General features: G+C 44.4%; 1 long non-coding RNA gene across 2 annotated transcripts in view; it reads right to left on the reverse strand.

Moving 5' to 3' along the window:
- LOC139156784 (uncharacterized) overlaps window positions 1–18,718 on the reverse strand; it is a 67,728-nt gene that overhangs the window by 24,005 nt on the left and 25,005 nt on the right. For both annotated transcript variants that reach the window (XR_011557377.1, XR_011557378.1), the window contains exon 2: window positions 3,861–3,988. This is a non-coding gene — a long non-coding RNA (uncharacterized lncRNA). The remainder of the gene's footprint in view (window positions 1–3,860; window positions 3,989–18,718) is intronic.

Genomic DNA, 18,718 nt, shown 5'->3' on the forward strand with positions numbered 1-18,718 from the left:
AATGAAAGAATGGACATCCATTTCTACACGTCTGTGTATCATTTATTTCTTCTTTGCTCATTGACCTAAAACTAGATCCCGGCTTATCCATACAGAACAACTAAGTTCAGTAAAATGGACTACAGGTGGGCGGGGCCAGATATTTTAAATCTCTCTCTTGTTTGTTTTCCTTTTCTCTCTACAACATTCAGTCAGCGGGAAGCAGATGGAACTACATTCTCCTCAATTGGAATGTACGTTGCGTCAAATGATTACTTTCATGAACTTTTATGTGAATGTTGCAAGAACAGACATCCTTCCAGAAACAAAGCTCATGTAGATATTAATAGAGTGATTCTACTGAAACATTACATTTGAGGGCATGTGATCATTCATTACACGTTCCAATATGCAATTCAGGTCAATTACATAGCAAACATGTATGTGGGAAAGCATAGACCCAACACTGGACGAGGGCCCTGTGTCTATCTGTGATCAGTTTTGATTTGATAGGATTTTAAAAAGTGGATCATCCACGAAGATGCTGGAAGGGACTTGAATGAACATCTCCTCCAAATGGTTGATAGAGTCCATTTAAATAATACCCATATTTTGTTTTGAGTTATAATTATAGGCTATTAAATGCAGGTTGCTAGCTCCAATTGTTTCCTTAAGCAGATGTTTTCTATGTTTGGTGATATAAAAATCTTGATGCTGCTGCATAGGGATATGTATGCAGTTTTAAGTATTCTGCATACAGATTTTTGGGGCTGGAGCCAGAAAATATAGAGAAATCCTCAAGGTGATTGTTGCTTGTTGTTTTTTTCAAGACAGCTTTGGCACTTCTCTTAATGACTTAAAAGAGAGAGAGAAATTCGTGATTTCCAGATGTTTTGAAGTTGAACTTCCATTTTCCCTTGCCATTTAGCCCTGTTTAAGGGAGCTGATGGGAGCTGAAGTCTAAAATGTCAAATCACTAAATTAACTACTCTGACCTAAATCAAGCAACATTCATTAACACCAAAGGCTAAAGTCTTGGAGAAAATTCATCTTCTGACAAAAAGCATTTAAAAGAAAAAACAAACAAACAAGGCTATTCTAATAATGTGAAAATGCAATTGACTGCAACAGAATAGCGGCAGCAATAGCACTTAGCTTTATACACCACTTCACAGTGCTTTACAGGCCTCTCTTAGCGGTTTACAGAGTCAGCGTATTGCCTCAACAATCTAGGTCCTCATTTTACCCACCTTGGATGGATGGAAGACTGAGTCAGCCATGAACCTGGTAAAATGCAAACAAATTGCTGGCAGCCATTAGTCAGCAGAAATAGTCTGCAGTACTGCATTCTAATCACTATGTCACCACCACCATCGATTTAAGAGAAATTCTAAATTTTCTGGGAAAAGAGGAAAAAGTAGACATACCTGTCTCTTTCTTCCCCCACCTGGCAATATATTTGCACATATTCAAGTCATCACCAACAGCCTTAGAATAAATGAGGCAAGATTTTAGGAAAACTATATTGGATTGTAAATGCTCCAGTAAGCTCAGGGGTTTTCTTGCTTTGGATGAAAAGTGCACCAGTCTTTTGAAAGTTATATTCAGGAAAGAAACTGAGGTGACTGCCCAGCTCCCGCCATCCTCTTTTTAAAGACTAAATTTATCATCAGACTAAGTAGCTCTATTTTCAGGCTGAAATAATGTTCAGAGCCATTCAGCCCCAGATATTTACCCCCCCCACAATGATTAATCATCAATAAAGTTGCTCTAATGCATCTTCCTAATCCAGATGGCTTGAGATAGGACAAAAAACAATGGCTCACCCAAGTTGAGGTACATGCAGTTAAGGGCTACCAAAATGTTTACTACCACACTGTGGGCGTGGCTTATGCATTTTCTTTCAACTTCTTTCAGTGCAAATTGGGTGCTGTGGGGTAGAGCTCCATTTTTGCTACCCCACTGCATTCCCCCCCATCTGGGCAGTAGTCCACCCTTGGCCACACAGTTGGCTAAATTATTTTCGCACATGAGACAGAAACACCTAGAAACACTTTCCCACTCCCTGGTAATAAAATAGTACAATAATAATGAAACACTGATCACCTTTTGGTTGGAGTTTTGCAATGCACAATGGATACATTTTGTGTGCTGACATCTGGAGAGATACATCTGATGGGGCCTAAGTGACAGACCTTTTCTGCTAATGGTGCCTGTTTTGTAGAACTTTCTTCCTCCAGAGAGAAGGTTGACCTCATCACTCTCAAGCTCCTGAAGGCCTCTTAAGAACTGGTTATGCCAAAAGACCTGGTGACTCTAGGGAGATAGGTGAATCTATGAGCTGGCTCCCTTATTAACACCTCCTCATCTGTTATTCTTTTTTTTTACTAATTTAGTTTTGCTTTTATAACTTTAATTTTTATTAATAATAATATAATGGCTTTAAATATTGATTGTTTTAGTTTTTTTACTGTTTACAGATCCCGTCAATCAGACAATGCCATCTGGCGGGACCTAGGAGAAGAGCCTTCTCTATGGTGGCCCTGGCCCTCTGGAATCAACTCCCTCCAGAGATTCACATCACCCCTACTCTCTCAGCCTTTTGCAAGGCATTAAAATTCCACCTCTGCCGACAGGCTTAGGGCCACTGAGTTAACATCTAGCCCTGGCCGACGACTGAATTTATAATGTGTGATAGGAGGAATGACTGTTTTTGAAAATTGGGGTTTTACAGTATATTTTAAGCTTAGATTTCTTATATGTTTTGGTACTTTTGTACTTATCTCTGTAGTGAGCCGTCCTGAGTCTGCGGATGGGGGCAATATAGAAAACTAATAAACAAACAAACAAACAAACAAACAAATAAATAAATAAATAAATAAATACATTTTTGTACACCAACAAGGCGCATTTTTCCCTGAATGGGTGGCCATTTAAATTAGAGAGAGGGGTACATAAATAAATAGGTAAGTAGGAAAGAGAGTGGGGGAGACTCTGACACAAAGCAGAGATAATTTACAGTTAATCAGTATTTCGAAGGCCTGTCTCAAACTTTGTCAACTTCATACTCCCCAAAAGATTTGGGTTTTGACTCCCATTATCCCTTCCCATGTGTCACACGATCAACAGGGGAAGAGACACAATTAGGATGGTTGAATCAATGTGGTCTAGAGTTTGTTCTACATCAATGAATGAGTCTCAGAGGAAATTCCCAGACAAGAGACCTGTGATTTAGCATTCCTTCCTTACACAGGGCACCTTAACCAAGAGTGGTTCCTCTGCCTTGACATGCTTGCAATTTAATAAAGAAAGAGAACATGGGAATGAAGTCAGAATGGAAACAGTTTTGCATTTTATGCATGTTCAGTAGGAAACCATGTTAAGTGGCAGGCAATTAACCTCTTTGCTGGCAAATACCAAAGGTAAATAAGCAAAACGGTTTTCAATAAAAGTCCTCCTATGACTTGTTTCTGGGTATTGTTGCTTACTTTGGGCCAACTCAAACTCATCAGTATACATTTCTGGTTGTAAGTCTTTGAATTCTTCAACTATGAAGAAAGACACTCTAGTGATGAACACGGTCACTTTCTCCATAAGCCATGGAGACACTAAGGAACAGCCAAAGCAATTTTGACTGGCAGTGGCCTCAGTTGGCTGAGCACACTTAACATATGATAGCTTACATTCCCCGAGTTAAACTATAAGGCTCTTTATTCAGTTATTGAGTATTTGATCCATTTTTGCTTGGGTGGAACGGTTAAAGTTCCTGACATTTTCAAGATAGTGAAAAATAAACGTAAAGCGTTTAAAGGCAGACTGAAATGGGCATATGATAGAGACATAACAAAACGCATTGGAGCCAGGTCTTTAGTGCATCTTACCTTCTAATTTTTGAGCCAGATCTTTGTTCCTTGGTCCAAGGGTTGAATGTGAGACTGCCTGACAGAAGGTTTGGCCCCTGAATGATGTTGTCTCCTGATTAAGAGTTGTACCAGTGACAGCTTTGCCCCTGCGGGAAGAATTCCTTTTTACACAAGTCCAACTGTCTGGTTTTCGTTTATTTCCTCTTACCAACTATAGTAATAAAGAAAAGGTATGGTCGGGTAACATACGCAATTCAATGAAAATTAACCTTACCTGACTGACAAGTACCTATCAACATTAATCAAGTATAAATAACAGCCCAAGTCTATGCAACAGTTTAACTTATACAAATGGGTTCAATATTCCAAAGTAATTTATACATCTCTGTAAAAAGATAAGGTTGAGAAAGCAATTGGGAATAAATTACTGAGGAGTAAATTCTGGATTTAGTGGGAATTACAAAATGCATTTTTGACAATTCAATTCAATTCATTAGATTTGTATGTCACCCCTCTCCGAAGACTCGGGGCGGCTCACAACAGTAATCCAACTAATATCTTGGTGGCGGCAGTGGTCAGAATGCAGAATTGCAGGCTAATTCAGCTCACTGTCAGCAGTTTGATCCTGACCAGCTCAAGGTTGACTCAACCTTCCATCCTGCCGAGGTTGGTGAAATGAAGACCCAGATGGGTGACATGCTGACTCTGTAAACAGCTTTGAGTGTACTTATGAAGCATTGTGAAGTGGTATATTAGTCTAAATGCTATTGCTATATTTTTGCACCTTTCCTGCACCTGGAAGCCTTATTCATGATATGCTTACACCTTCATCATTTCTCATTTGGATTTCTGCAATGTTCTCTATATTCAAGAGTTATATTCAAGGGCTACACTTGAAGATATTCTAAAAGATACATCTAGTCCAGAATACAGTGACATATATAGTGCTGAACATGTCTACTTCATGCATATTACACCTTTATTGTGTAAAGTGCACTGGTTCCAGTTTACTTTTAGATTAAGGTGACCAGACATCCCACTTTCAGCGGGACAGTCCCTCTTTTTGATCATTTGTCCCGCGTCCTGCTCTGTTTGAAAAATGTCCCACTTTTTTTTCTCCCAACCAGCCCCCGTGGGAAGACGCTGGAGGGAGGGGATTCCGGGCTCTCTGCTGCTGCCTCATCCTTCCCACCCCTAACCCAGCTTGGCTGGAGGTCTCTGCGGGGAGGAAGAGGAAGAAAGAGTGAGAGGGCCCACTGAGGTAAAGGAGCACCACGGCGGTGGCGGGTGGGGCACCCACTTGCTGAGGGGAGATGGTGGCGTTGGGTGCTTGGCAAAGTTTCAGTTGCCTCAGTGCTTCTGGAGGCTCCAGACAGGCTAAGGGTGACATCTGGGTGCTTCTGTCCAGGCTGCGTGCAGTCCATCCAGGCGCCTCAGGATTTGCTGAGGGGAAAGCGCAGCATTGCTTTCCTTTGCCTTGGAGGTGGCGGAGCCTGCCTGAGTGTGCTTGGGGGCATCCTGAGGCGGGATCCTCCCCTCGCCCCCCCATTTACCCCCCACCCTCAGAGCCCCAGTTTGCTGAAGGAGCAGGTGAGGGGGAGCTGGGGGCGCCCGGAAGGAAGGAGCCTCCCGCTGAAGGGCCTGGCCCAAAGGGGGGAAAAGTGAGGGGGGAGACCAGACCAGGCTGCCTTTGTCTCTCTTCCAGGAGCCAGAGCACCTATTGAGCCCTGGAGAGAGGGCTAGGTTCATGGGGGGGAGGCCCTTATGGAGAAAGAGGAGGGAGGGGAGAAGAGTAAGAAAGAGTGAGAGGGAGGGAAGGAGGGAGGGAGGGAGAGAAGGAAAGAAAGAGAAACAGAGAGGGAGAGAGAGAAAAAAGAGAGAGTGAGAGAAAGAAAAAGAGGGGAGGGAGGGAGAGAAATAGAGAGAAAGGTAGGGGAGGGAGAGAGAAAGAGAGAGAGAGAGAAAGAGAGAGAAAAGAGAGAAAAGAGGAAGGGAGAAAGAGAAAGAAAGGGAGAGAGAGACAAAGATAAATAGAAAGGGAGGGAGGAAGAGGGAAGGAGAGGGAAGGAGAGAGGAAAAGAGAAAGAAAAAGAAAGAGAAAGGGAGAGACAAAGATAAATAGAAAAGGAGTGAGGAAGAGAGAAAGAGAGAGGAGGAGGGAGGAAGAGAGGAAGAGAGAGAAAGGGAGGGAGGAAGAGAGAGAGAGAGGGAAAAAAGAAAGAATTTTTTTTTGTATGTCCCTCTTTACCAATGTTAAAATCTGGTCACTTAATTTTAGATGCAATTTGGAATGTTGATTATCTTTAAAGCCCTACATGGCATTGGACTTATCTGTGAGACAGTGTCTCCCTGAGGGTATCTGCCCATCCCACCAGAGCAGATAGGGTAGGCATACTCCAGGCGGATCTTGTGCTCTCTCCATTGCACACTCTGCCTGTGAAAAATTTCCCCACACAATAAAAAAGAACCCTGCCATTTAAATTTAAGGAAAGCACTTAAAAGCTGCCTGTTTCCTCAAAGCATTGGGGCAGAGTGAGATTAGTTGTCACAGAGAATTGGGGGGGGGTCTCATGCCAGTGTGGCTACGATGCCATGTTCTGTTTTTTGTTTATTGGATTTGTTGCATTTGGATTTTTTAATTGTATTACTGGTTTTATTTTTGATTATAAGAAACCCAGAGTTCAGTTTAAGCTAGGCAGCTAGACAAATATTTTTAATTAAGTTCAATGGAACCTTGCAATACTCTTTGGCCCACTTCTTTCGCAGGGAGTTCTATTGAATTCTATGAATTTTCATCCATGGTAGCACAATAGGGTAGCACGGTGAAGACTGGACTTCCATTCTCTTTTATCACAAAGTGTGTTTCAGACTAAGCTACAATATCTCCAAGGGAAATCAGTGCGACCTAAAAATATTCAGTGTTGAGTGGATCATATTCATAGTGGGATAAGTGAGCCAACTTGATGAACAAGGGAACAGAATCACTGGAACTAAACGCTTTGGAAATGGGTAAAATGTTCGGAATAAAGCTATACTTCATAGTGTTGAGTATCTCAGCAGAAACTAAGACAACTTGCTTTGCGGTTGGAGCTGCTGTTGTTACTTCCAGAAGGGCAAATTAGAGAACTCCTGGAAGATGTGACCAGATCATGTGGGACTTACCCACAAACCCAAAACTGGAGATCCTTGTGGTCTGGATCTCAGTTTCAGCAAAAGCAAGATGAAGAATTGTCAGCACCATCATTGCCTTTGCAGATTCCTCCCTTGGCTGCCTTTCCAAGGCAAACATAGGGTAGGCACCTCCACACAGCCGGCAAGAAAAGGTTGGAGGGGGAAACTTTGGAACTAAAAGCAGATTGTCTTCCATATCACCAAATGGGCTTCTTCCTTAACGTAATGAGCTGTTTGGCAATGGTGTTTATTTATTTACTTATTTATTTATTTATTTATTTACTTACTTACTTACTTACTTACTTACTTACTTACTTACTTACTTACTTACTTACTTTTATCTATCTATCTATCTATCTATCTATCTATCTATCTATCTATCTATCTATCTATCTATCTATCTATTGGATTTGTATGCCGCCCCTCTCCGCAGACTCGGGGTGGCTAACAACAGTAATAAAACAGCATATAATAATAACCCAATACTAAAAACAGTTAAAAACCCATTATTATAAAAACCAAACATACATACAGATATACCATGCATAAAATTGTAAAGGCTTAAGGGGAAAGAGTATCTCAATTCCCCCATGCCTGGCAGCAGAGGTGGGTTTTAAGCAGCTTACAAAAGGCAAGGAGGGTGGGGGCAATTCTAATCTCTGGGGGGAGTTGGTTCCAGAGGGCCGGGGCCATCACAGAGAAGGCTCTTCCCCTGGGTCCCGCCAAGTGACATTGTTTAGTTGACGGGACCCGGAAAATGCCCACTCTATGGGACCTAACTGGTCGCTGGGATTTATTAGCTCTAGAATTGTTTTTGACTAAGTAAATCTCTGTATGCCAACAAGCCCACCAAGAATTATAGCATGACATTACTTGAAAGATTGTGTTCATTCAGCATGTTACACATGTTTACCTGCATGACTAAATGAACATAAGAGAAGTGAAAGGCAAGGACAAGTAGGCCTTGCGGTTGGCAAGCTCAACAACCAAATCCAATGGTTTCAGACCCATTACCAGGGAATATGTTTTTTAAAGCCACTATGAACTCTCCATTAAAGTTATAGATATGTTGGGAAGAGAAGCCAATGTGATTCTGAAATGTTCCGAAGTTTTTCAAAGTTGCCCCCAGGTGAGAAAAGAAGACAATGGCATTTTGGACTGGGATATGCAATAGAGTTATCTGATAGAGTCGGCTAAATTTCTCTTGACTGGAAGGAACAACTGAGGCTTATTTGTTTATCAGATACAGGAAGTCCTCAACTCAACTCCCTCAATTGGGACCAGAATTTCCAAGGCTAAGCAAAGAGTTTGCTAAGTGAATTTTTATGACTTTTCCCACAGCTATTAAACATATCAATACAGTTGTTAAATGAATCATATGGTTCTCAAACAGATCTAGCTTTCCCCCATTTGATTTTGCTTGTCAGAAGCTTGCTTGGAAAATTCCCAAGATCAATCATGGACCTTGGGATCAATAACGCAGCACAACTTGAACACTAATTATGTCACTATTTTTCATGAGGATCTTTTTATTTTTAGATCTTCACACTAATTAGAACAGTGACCACAGATCACAACATGCAAAAGATGAAAGCTAAACTTACTCTCTTTATACAATATACAAATAGCAATAGCACTTAGACTTATATACCACTTTACAGTACTTTTACAGCCCCCTCTAAGCAGTTTACAAAGTCAGTATATTGGCTCCCAACAATCTGAGTTCTCATTTTACCCACTAGCTAGTGATCTAGTGAGATTTGAACTGCCAAACTGCTGGCAGCCAGCAGCCCAGGGAAGTAGCCTACAGCACTGCACTCTAACCACTGTGCAACCATGGTTCAAATGTCTAACCATAGGGGTCATAGTTCCCTGTAAGCTGCGCAGCGCGCTATAGCACAGGCAAATTTTAAGGACAGCGCAGAGTTTTCCAAGCTGGCGCGGAGCGGGTTTCTCCCCGACCGACAGCTGATCCGCCCCTCCCAAGCTGTTGGTGGGAGAGAAAGCCCCGGCTTCCTGGGCTCTGCCGTCGGCCGCGCCCATCTCCTCCCACGCCCTTCCGCTTCCCTTCGGTGTCGGAGGAGGCGTTGGCCTCCTTCCCAGCCGCCGTGCTGGGAGCTGCCCCCTGGAGCCAGGGGCAACGGGCCCAGAATCGGCCTCCTCCCCCACGCCGTGCAGGCCAGCAAATCGTCAAGGCTTCTGAGGTGAGCTGCGTGGCGGCAGCGGGAGGCAGAGCCAAGGGGAGGGCATGCCGGCCAGCAAAGCCGGCTTTCCGGGAAAGCAGTGTGCTTTTCAAATGCGCTGCTTTCCTGCACCTCTTTCCTGGGCAGGGGGGGGAGAAGGTGGCCGCCTCCCCACCCTGCCCAGGTAAAAGGTGTAGGAAAGCAGCGCATTTGAAAAGCGCACTGCTTTCCCGGAAAGTCGGCTTTGCTGGCCAGCACAGGGCTTGAACCCTGCACCCGTCAGCAAAGCTGGCTGCCCGCCAGCCCGATGTCTGTCCGTGTGTGTGGGGCCCCCCGAATGTGCCAGCCTGATGTCCGTCCATGTGTGTGTGGGGGTGAATCCACCATCCACGCCACCAGCCTGATGTCCGTGCGTGCGGGGGGGAGGAGCCAATCCGCCAGCCACGCCGCCAGCCTGATGTCCGTCCGTGCAGGGGGGGACGAATCCGCCAGCCACGCCGCCAGCCTGATGTCCGTCCGTGCAGGGGGGGGGACGAATCCGCCAGCCACGCTGCCAGCCTGATGTCCGTCCGAGCGGGGAGTGTGTGAATCCGCCGGCCACGCCGCCAGCCTGATGTCCGTCCGTGCGGGGCGAATCCGCCAGCCACACCGCCAGCCTGATATCCGTCCGTACGGACATTGGGCTGGTGGGGTGGCCGGCGGATTGCTCCCCCCTAGCATGTACGGACATCGGGCTGGCGGCTGGCAGCCAGCTTTGCTGACGCCGGCCAGCAAAGCTGGCTTTCTGTGAAAGCAGCGCGCTTTTCAAATTCGCTGCTTTTCTGTGCGAGTCCCGCAGGCAGCCCAGCCGGGCGGCGGAGGAGGCCGAGGCGGAGTGGGGCTCCATGAGGCGAGCGGGCCTCGGCACGGCCTCAGCGAGGCGAGTGAGTCCTATAGAAGTGTTTGTGCCACGCCAGCCCGAATTTGAAAAGTGCGTTGTTTTCCCGGAAAGCCAGCTTTGCTGACGCCGGCCAGCAAAGCTGGCTTTCTGTGAAAGCAGCGCGCTTTTCAAATTCGCTGCTTTTCTGTGCGAGTCCCGCAGGCAGCCCAGCCGGGCGGCGGAGGAGGCCGAGGCGGAGTGGGGCTCCATGAGGCGAGCGGGCCTCGGCACGGCCTCAGCGAGGCGAGTGAGTCCTATAGAAGTGTTTGTGCCACGCCAGCCCGAATTTGAAAAGTGCGTTGTTTTCCCGGAAAGCCAGCTTTGCTGACGCCGGCCAGCAAAGCTGGCTTTCTGTGAAAGCAGCGCGCTTTTCAAATTCGCTGCTTTTCTGTGCGAGTCCCGCAGGCAGCCCAGCCGGGCGGCGGAGGAGGCCGAGGCGGAGTGGGGCTCCATGAGGCGAGCGGGCCTCGGCACGGCCTCAGCGAGGCGAGTGAGTCCTATAGAAGTGTTTGTGCCACGCCAGCCCGAATTTGAAAAGTGCGCTGTTTTCCCGGAAAGCCAGCTTTGCTGGCCGGCGTCAGCAAAGCTGGCTGCCCACCACCAACCCGATGTCTGTACGTGCTGGGGGGGGGGCAATCCGCCGGTCACCCCGCCAGCCCAATGTCCGTATGTGCAGGGGGGGGCGAATCTGCCGGCACTGCCGCCAGCCCGATGTCCATCCATGTGGGGGGAGGCGCGAATCTGCCGGCCACGCCACCAGCCTGATATCCGTCCGTGCGGGGGGCCTCTCTTTCTTTCTTTCTCTCTCTCCTTCATTCCCTCTTTCTCATCGACGGATTCGGGGGGCCCCGCATGGACGGACATCAGGCTGCCGGCATGGCCGGCGGATTCACCCCAGCCCCACACGGATGGACATCGGGCTGGCGGCAGTGCCGGCAGATTCCCCCCCGGCACGTACGGACATTGGGCTGGTGGGGTGGCCGGCGGATTGCTCCCCCCTAGCATGTACGGACATCGGGCTGGCGGCTGGCAGCCAGCTTTGCTGACGCTGGCCAGCAAAGCCGGCTTTCTGTGAAAGCAGCGCGCTTTTCAAATTCGCTGCTTTTCTGTGCGAGTCCCGCAGGCAGCCCAGCCGGGCGGCGGAGGAGGCCGAGGCGGAGTGGGGCTCCATGAGGCGAGCGGGCCTCGGCACGGCCTCAGCGAGGCGAGTGAGTCCTATAGAAGTGTTTGTGCCACGCCAGCCCGAATTTGAAAAGTGCGCTGTTTTCCCGGAAAGCCAGCTTTGCTGGCCGGCGTCAGCAAAGCTGGCTGCCCACCACCAACCCGATGTCTGTACGTGCTGGGGGGGGGGCAATCCGCCGGTCACCCCGCCAGCCCAATGTCCGTACGTGCAGGGGGGGGCGAATCCGCCGGCACTGCCGCCAGCCCGATGTCTATCCATGTGGGGGGAGGCGCGAATCCGCCGGCCACGCCACCAGCCTGTTGTTCGTCCGTGCGGGGTGTCTGTGTGAATCCACCGCCCATGCCACCAACTCGATGACAAAGAGGGAATGAAAGAGGGAGAGAAAGAAAGAGAGAGATATAAAGGATAGAGAGAAAGAGGGAATGAAGGAGGGAGAGAAAGAGAGATGTATAAAGGATAGAGAGAGAGGGAGGGAGAGAAAGGAAAGAGAGAGAAAAGGAGGGAGAGATAGAGGGAATGAAGAAGGAAGAGAAACAAAGAAAGAGTGAGAGATATAAAGGATAGAAAGAGGGAGGGAGGGAGAGAAAGCGAGGGAGGGAGAGGAGGGAGAGAAAGAAAGAAAGAGAGAGATATAAATGATAGAGAGAAAGAGGGAGGAAGAGAAAGGAAAGAGAGAAAAAGAGGGCGAGAAAGAGGGAATGGAGGAAGAGAAAGAAAGAAAGAGTGAGAGATATAAAGGATAGAGAGAAGGAGGGAGGGAGAGAAAGGAAAGAGAGAAAAGGAGGGAGAGAAAGAGGGAATGAAGGAGGAAGAGAAAGAAAGAGTGAGAGCTATAAAGGATAGAGAGAAAGGGAGGGAGGGAAAGACAAAGAGGGAATGAAGGAGGGAGAGAAAGAAAGAGTGACAGATAGAAAGGATAGAGAGAAAGAGGGAGCGAGAGAAAGGGAGGGAGAAAAAGAGGGAATGATGGAGGGAGAAAGAAAGAGACATATATAAAGGATAGAGAGGAAGAGGGAGGGAGAGAATGGAAAGAGAAAGGGAGGGAGAGAAAGGAAAGAGATGAGAGAGGAAGGAGGAAAGAGAAAGGAGGGGGAGCGAATTATGGATGTCAGAACTCGCGTACGCCTGATAGTGTGCGCTCACACTTTATTTATTTATTTAGACTTCTATGCCGCCCAGTCCCAAAAGGACTGCTGCTCAGACACTATACCTTTCTGCCCACACCGGGAAAAAATTAGAGGGAACACTGATAGGGGTGGAGTCACTTAAGGTGCAGAAGCAATTAGCATCTCTCTGCACATTTCCTAACAACCAAATCAAACTCAAGAAATTTTCCTTGGGCATCTTCTTTTACACTGTTGGAAAAAAAATCCAACACTGAGCTTCTCTACCATTTTGTGCAAGGCTGTTTCAAAGATGGTATCCACTGCCTTCAATCTACCAGGCCTGCTTTCTTTGTTTATGTATATAAGTGCGGCCAACATTTCCGCTCACAGGATTTTGCCTGCTTATTCAGACTGTCTACTAATGATGTCAGCGGTTCAGTTTCCATATAATTTCGACAAATTGAAAAAAGTATCATTGGCTGCCATTTGATGATGTGCCCGAAGGCACATAGGGAAACCATTGGTTCACAGGTGTTTCTCGTGCCTTTGGTTTTATTAGAGTAGAAGAATGACTTCAGACTTGGAAGTCTGGTTGAGTTGGCTACATCATTATGCATCGTAGAAAGAACTGCTGTCCTTTTGGCACATAAATGTATAAATGTCAAATCTTGGTAAAGACCAAAAATGTTGCTGTGGGTTTGTGGGTGAAGAACATGGGTGAAATTACTGGTTTGTTTGTTCTCCAATGTGCCAACCAGAACAAAGTTTTTCTTTGCTAAGTCTCTTGCCAATGGCATATGATAAAGAAGGTATCAGTTGTTCCAGCCAGACTCCTTAAACATATTAGTTTCTCAGCAACTGTCTGGCCTTAATTTTGTGCTGCTGGGGCTCCTTCTTCATGCTCTACAGTTTTGTCTCAGTCATACTTATTTATTTTATTTATTTATTTATCAGATTTGTATGCCACCCCTCTCCGCAGACTCGGGGCAGCTCACAACAATAATGATACAATGTAACAAATCTAATATTTAATTAATTTATAAAACCCCAATTTAGAAACCAATCATACATACTAGTATACCATACATACATTTTATAAGCCTAGGGGGAGGGAAAATGTCAATTCCCCCATGCCTGACGACAGAGGTGGGTTTTAAGGAGCTTACGAAAGGCTAGGAGGGTGGGGGCAACTCTGATATCTGGGGGGAGTTGGTTCCAAAGGGTCGGGGCCGCCACAGAGAAGGCTCTTCCCCTGGGTCCCGCCAAAAGACATTGTTTAGTTGACGGGACCCGGAGAAGGCCAACTCTGTGGGACCTAACTGGTCGCTGGGATTCGTGCGGCAGAAGGCGGTCCCGGAGATATTCTGGTCCGGTGCCATGAAGGGCTTTATAGGTCATAACCAACACTTTGAATTGTGACCGGAAACTGATTGGCAACCAATGCAGACTGCGGAGTGTTGGTGTGACATGGGAGATATATGTTCCAAACATACAATGTTTTAGAACCGTCTCACACACAGGATTTAAAACCATGCCTAATTGGACATCTTCTTCTAAGGGCACGGATTTTTCATCATCTTCTATAAGTTTTGTATGGTAGTGTACCATCAGTGGGTTGCTTCCAGTTCAACCCAGATCAATGAACTGGTAGTGGCATTGGGAGGCTCCGCTCCATCTTCCTGGGATGCTTCTGTGCATGAACAAATCAGTAGTTACAGGATTTACCACCCAATATTGTAGTTTAGATGTGTATTTTCCTATAAAATGAGGTATAGTGACCAACGTGTCTCTTATCCTGGCGATTTAACTATTATCATCTTTCACTTATAATTTTTAAGATAGAGACACTCTGCTTCTGAAGCATTAATGGTAACCTATACAGTGCCCAATTTTCCCCACATTTTTCAACAAGCAGAAAAAAACGTTATCATTTAAGCTTGACTTGCTGTTTTAGGTCTGTCCATCTGCTCAGGCAGTGACAGGCAGTTTGTGATTCTGCAAAGGTTGAACCAAAACTCTTCCAAGACAACATGGCAATCCCAATGGTGATGAACACAGAGAGTTTAAAGCTAACTTGAAAATGATGCATCTATTCTTTGGTAGTATAGCTAATATGCCTGGGATGGAAAGGCAGATAACCTTGTCCCCCTTGGGGAAAGCCCTGGGCTACAGTAAATTAGGCAATGAGATAAGGAGGCTGAGGCTGAATCATGGATATGGAGGCTGTCTGATTTTGGGAAATGATGTGGACATTTTAATGAGTCATGGAAAGGGGCCATATTCCAAAGTACCTCTATCAAATCAAATGCAAAGCACCGTACAGATCATTAGTTCTGGAATTTTCTCTTTCTATCTCAAACGATCATTTTTAGAGAAAATTTGTTAAATTTGTTTCAGACTATATGCTATGGTTTTGGGCACATTTCTCTCAAACATAGGAAAATTGTTCAAATTATTTTCATGAAGAGAGCTGAAGGCTGGGAAAAAATGAGGTTGCATTTGTACATGGTGATGGATCAACAGATTGCCTATCCCGGCCTTTCAGTGACAGGAAGAGGTTATCAGTAACTCTATCTGTGGCTGTGACTTCTCTAATGCTCATCACCCTCATATATTTTGAAGGAAAATCTCAATAAAGATGTGGGGGAAAATTGCTCTTCAAATTAGATTCTAAATATTTCAGGAAACTTTCACAATTACAGAGAGCAATTTCCACTACAGAAGTATGCTTCCCTAATAAAAGGTTGGTGACAAACATGTTCTAAAGATTCATTTTAAAAAAAATGTATTAATTGCACACATTGATGATATAAACTTGTGTATTTGAAACAGCAATTTAAAATTGGAATAATTCAGCACAGGTCCAACCAGCAGAAGGGCTAATGAATGGCTTCCCATAGGAAAGCCGTCATTCATCCAGATCTGTGCAAATGAGAATGCCATGGTGGCATAGTGGTTCGAATGTTGTATTGCAGGCTAACTCTGCCCATTGCCAGGAGTTCGGTCTTGACCAGGTTGACTCAGTTTTCCATCTTTTCAAGGTCAGTAAAATGAGGACCCATATTGTTGGGAGCAATATGCTGACTCTGTAAACCACTCAGAGAGTGCAGTAAAGGACTATGGAGTGGCATATAAGGGCTATTGCTATTGCTTGTAAAGTACAGGGAGAAATATTGGGCAAATATCATTTCTTCACAAACTATTTATAGGTGAATGCCCATAAATAACATAGGAGTCAGAAGCAAAAGGAATGTTGATAGGTTAGAAAAGAGACAGTTTTGTTCAAGTTCTTACACTTCCCCACAATTCATATTTCAGCTTTTTAGCCTCATACATTTCCATGATATGCTATATTGAAGAGATAAATAAGGCTTTTCTTCTACAGAATTATTTTTCAAAGAATAAACATCTTGTTCATTTGATAAGCCTGAAAAACATTTTTTGAAAAAGAAAAAAATCTAAATGAACTCTGTAAAGCCAGTCCCATTTCATAACTTAGTAGCTGTCTCCTACAAACAGATAACCTTTAGGAAGTTTACCAGGAACTTCAGATGCATAGCTTTTCCTTTGCCTCATAAACACACTGTTGACACATGGTGAATTTGGCCAAGCAACTGGATTCTGTGGAAGCGCTCTAGCCACAAGGTTGTGCTTTTATTGGACAAGTGTGACTCACACAATATTTCATAGTGATTAATGGGGCTTATCACCCTATTAATAACTGATGTGTTTTCTATGGTGACCTTAGACTGATGTAATGATTCTCATTCAATTGAATAATGCTACAATGGATAATGTTGGCTGGATAACGGGTTAGTCAGGTCAATTGTGTTGGTTACTATGTCACAAGAGGAGCCAAAGGATGTCGCCAGCTTTCCATTTTTGTCATTTCTGCAAAATGAGGAATTTTCCAGGAATTTTGCACCTGCTTCCAAGAAGCAGGTGTTGTATTTGCTTAATGTTTTATAAAACAGTAACATTATACTGTACAAACAAAAAGGAAAGTAGCAAACATATGTATTTGTGTGCAACTAGATTTAGATGAAACTGTAGAAATATACAGGGAGGTGCTTGGATTCTTCATTAAAGGTTTTTTCTGATTCATTGGAAAGTCTGTTCCCTTCCACTCCTACCCAATTAAATATCTGTAAGTGAAACCAATATTTTTAAAGAAATCTGTGGTATGCTTTTGTCCCAAAGTTCCATAGTTTTGTACTGTAGATTGTTGGGAATTGGGCAGCATATAAATTTAAATAATAATATCACTTGAACACCATCAGCATTGATAAAATCACCATCAATCAATTGCAAAAGGCAATTTTACTTGGAAAACAGCTTGCATCCTGTCATGATACATTTAACATAATCAGACAACAACTACTGCCTATTCCAGGTCCTTGGGAAGGACTCAACAGGTGTATAAAAATGCCTAATCCAACCTAAGCATCTGGCTGACTGTGGAACAAACTGTAATTATAACAACAAGAACTGTAATTCTCTCTCTGGGATGTCCCCACTTCTTGAAAGGAAACTTTTTATTAAATTGCCAAAATAAAGCACGTTTATCTGCCATAGATTTTACTTCCTAGTACAGAGGGTTTTTTTAAAAAAAAACATAATGCATTTTATATTTGGTTTAATGTATATCTGCCCCCCCACACACCAGTTCATTCAAGACATTTTTTTTTAAAAAAAAGATGCAATATCCAAACTACAAAAAAAAAAATCTTATCAAAAGTATCCAAACCTTCTTGACTTTCATAGCCAGTTCTGAATTGGCTTTCAGATAATATCATGCAAAAAATAGTCACTAAGCTCAATAGCTCACAAGTAACTTTTATAAATACAAGTCTTCTCATATGAATTCTGGATTCATTATGGAATCATGTTTATTTATTATAAAGCTACAGGTATTTTAAGGTTGACCCCTAATGGCTCTCTGATTCTCACTCACCTGCATTCAGTTCCTAAGATGCAAAATGTATCTACATTCCAGTCAGGAAGTTCTCAACATCCTCCAGGGAGATTGATGACTTTATTTTTCTGCCTATTGTTTCTGACATGCTCAAAGATAGCAAGGAAATAAGGACAATATAGCCCTCAATGGCATCTCTTGGCTAGTTGCTAACAAGTGGTTGCCTGAAGGAACCAATTGTTAACCCTTCTATCCCACCTGGATGGATGGATGGATGGATGGATGGAAAATGAGAGAGAGAGAGAGAAAGAAAGATGATAGAAATAGGGGAGTAAGGGGGGAGGAAAAATTTGGCTCTGTGTTAAAAATAACTGACCTCAGACAGGTGGGAATGGTGTGAATCTGACTCTGGATGGAAGTGTATTCAAGAAAACAAAAGGATAGTGCTGAAATTTCAGGAAAGAAATTAGCTAAGTGAACGTGTATCCTAAAGGTTTCCCTCAGAAGAAAGAACTTAATGGTATAGGTGTAATGTAGATGTCTATTAGTGACGTGGGGAGAGGGAAGGAGAGAGGGAGAGATCAACAGCACCCCATTTATATGTGTGCACAGTTGTTGTTTTAAGTGACAATTAAAAGTTTTAAAGGCAGCAGCAATATTCTGGCATATAGTAACTGAACCCTCTACGACCAGCAGATGGCGCACATTCTTAAAGATTCTGATATTTGTCTCACCTTTCCCTTCCCCCGCCCCTTCTCTTTTCCTTTTACAGTATGCAAATATTCTTCTAGGGAAAATTTCTACACAACTGGTATCTTAAAGCAACCCTGAGAAAATGAATTGAAACTGCACGTCTGAAGCGTTTAGGCCCAGGCATTTCCTATGACTGATCACCTGGGGTCAGAGGCTAGAGGAACAACCTCTGGTAGATGACCTTTATAGGCACCGCTTCAAACATACATGGCTATATTAAGAGTCAACTTCCTCTCCTTTTATCTGTTTCAGCTGGGGTCCTAATATTGTAGCCATGACTGTATCGGTGCATTTATTTTTATACTTTCAAAAAAGAATTTTCCTAGGACTCCCTCAAAAAACAGGAAATATGAAGTGATGTTACTAAGTAATTTTAGTCACGGCCTTGTTCAAATGCGCATCATTTTCAGCTCCTGGAGTGCTTGTAGAACCTCCTCAATAATCTCTTATAATGGTTCCATTAGGTAAAGGGTGTAGGAACAAACTCCAGGGCAGAGGTCTTCAAACTTGGCAACTTTAAGACTTGTGGACTTCAACTCCCAGAATTCTCCAGCCAGTGATGAGAATTCTGGGGGTTGAAGTACACAAGTCTTAAAGTTGCCAAGTTTGGAGAACCCCTGCTCTAGGGCATCAATTGGCAGACTGA

This window comes from Erythrolamprus reginae, chromosome 1, assembly GCF_031021105.1.
Source record: "Erythrolamprus reginae isolate rEryReg1 chromosome 1, rEryReg1.hap1, whole genome shotgun sequence".
Lineage (NCBI taxonomy): Eukaryota > Metazoa > Chordata > Lepidosauria > Squamata > Dipsadidae > Erythrolamprus > Erythrolamprus reginae.